Source organism: Alosa pseudoharengus, unplaced genomic scaffold (assembly GCF_046254945.1).
Source record: "Alosa pseudoharengus isolate Yale_2024_CS ecotype anadromous, Long Island Sound unplaced genomic scaffold, YU_APseudo_1.1 YU_APseudo_1.1_scf_6, whole genome shotgun sequence".
Lineage (NCBI taxonomy): Eukaryota > Metazoa > Chordata > Actinopteri > Clupeiformes > Clupeidae > Alosa > Alosa pseudoharengus.
In genome coordinates this window covers 30,071,591-30,073,982 of record NW_027468848.1, presented here as the reverse complement: position 1 = coordinate 30,073,982, position 2,392 = coordinate 30,071,591, and positions in this window count along the sequence as shown.

Below are 2,392 nucleotides of genomic sequence, written 5' to 3'. Positions count from 1 at the left end.
AGAAATAATAATATGTCAGTGCGATTAAAAATGTCTCCCCCAACAATTAAATTGGCTGTGGATTAATATGTTTATGTACACCAGACATATGGAAACACTTTGTAAACTTCTTTCCCTCTGAAAAAAAAAGAAATAAAAAAAGCTTGTGGAAAGTACCTAAAGGCGAGGGGAGTGCTTGCTGTGTGTGCCTTCATATGGGCTCCTACAAAGGCTGTCCTGAGTGAACTCCCAGACTCTCTGTCAACTTCTGTGGTTACTGAGAAACGTAATACCATAATGCCCTGTTAGAGGGGCGGAGAAGGACTGTGGGAAGGGACATTGGTGGGACATGCTATAGTAAGATGTAAGGTGTGCGTGTCTGTGTGTGTGCGCGTATTTGTATAGGGGTGAGGGGTTGAAGTGCAATCTGATAACTCCTTGTCATCCCTCACAGCATGTGTGAGAATAATAGAAAATAATAAGAAGCCCAAAATGCAGGGACACTCCCAGATCTGTGCTCACCACAAGGAAAAAAATGGAAAAAAGGAAGAAAAGGGGCATGAAAAAGCATCTTATTGGGTTAAAGGGGTGTCATGTAAGATGATCCATGTGAGAAGGAAGGAAGCTGCAGAATGAGGGAAACAAAGGTTCGGCGTGAAACGTGGAGCGCGGCTGTCAAACCAAACCGTGCACCTCGGCTCATGAAACCTGTTCCTCTTCCTCTCCAGATTGGTATTATTCAGGTAGTTGTTCAACTTTAGAGGGGCAGAGATCACATTTCATACACCCATTTACATGTTGATGCTAATCTCGCCATATCCCTTTCTTGAGATCTCTGAGATTGTGATCAAATGACCAGCACCTCTAATTCAAAGGGCAGAGTTTATTCCTATCATATTGATCCCTTCAAAGTTTGTGACCTTAAAATGCAGTTTGTGTTAGTGTAGTGATGTTAGCGATGTGGTCCTGCATGAATGAGTGGCAGTTGTACTTCTCCAGTGTGTTCATGATGTATTCTCATTTGTTTCAGTCTGGTCATTAAAACATCCTTCTGTCTCTCTTTCTCTCTCACACTCAGGTCCACCCTCTAGACCGCATCTCTCCAGTGTTGGTTGGAACTATGGGACATCACTGGACAGTCTTTTTCCACAATGGACATAAAAGGACAATCCTGTTATGAACAATCTGAAGCTGAAAAAGGCAGTTTAACAAATGGCAAGTGATGCCTCATAAGAGCGCTGCAGCTTCCCCGAGACAATGTGTCGCAAGTGTGAAAAGAATGTTGGGGAAAGCTGTGGATGACTTCACCTCGCCTCAAGTAGCCTCAGGGACCAGTACCACAGTGGCTACAAAGTTTTGTTTTATGGATACCTGATATCTTTGACAATGTGGAAAATGGGCTACAAAAATACGATGCAATCTAGAGCACTAGGAACCTACAGCATTCATCATCGAATGTGTGCACATTGAGAGTGCTATTTCCATTCTGTAGATTTCCTTTTGAAATTGTTGCACTGTTTTTTTTTTTTTTTGTTACTTTGAAATTCTTTTTCTCTAATAAATGATATATGTTTTCTAAAACAAAAAGGATCCTGCTTTTGTCTTGCTTTGATCACCTCCGAGTGGGTTGTTGAATGTTTAATGCCGAGGTATTAAAATGATAAGTGTAAGAGTGATGGGGATGAGATGGCTCCTCGGGTGCTGTTTCTGAGGACGGATGTGCTGAGAGCTGTCACACGCTTGTCCAAATGGAACAGATGATGTTCTGGGGAGGGATATCCGCACCACCCGGACATTAGCATTCACATTTTCCCTCATACACATCCGCTCGTTCTTTTGTCTGCGCACCCACATCATCATCACTACCACCACCGCCATCATCATCATCATCATCATCATCTTCTTCTTTATCATCATCATCATCTCTCTCTTTCTCTCTTTTATTCTTTCTGATGTTCTTTCCCCCACCTCTCCATCTTTTCCTCTATCTGCCTTCCCCTCATCTACCACCCTTCCTTCTCTTTCCCTCCCTCTCTTTTTCACCCCCCCCTCCCCCACATCTCCCTTTTCTCTGTCTAGCCCCCCCCCTGGACCTCTCTCTCTCCTCCCTCCTTCTATCTCTCTTTCCATCTCTCTGATGCTAACATCAGTGTCTTTGCCTTGTCGTTGCATTTTTCATGCCGTCCCTTCACACTAATTGCTCAGCGTCCTCTCATCATGGCTCCCCTCGTGTCGAGTCGCCCGCCCAGAGGAGGACGAGATGAAAGGCTCAGGGAAGGGGGGCTCCTCTGGAGGCTCAGCGGCGTTCCCCCACTCAGGGGTCGCAGCCACTTGTAGCCGGCAGAAGATCCATCTTCAGTGGTCCGAAGTGCTTAGGAGGAAAATACTGGACGATCAGGGCCCCTGGCGTGTT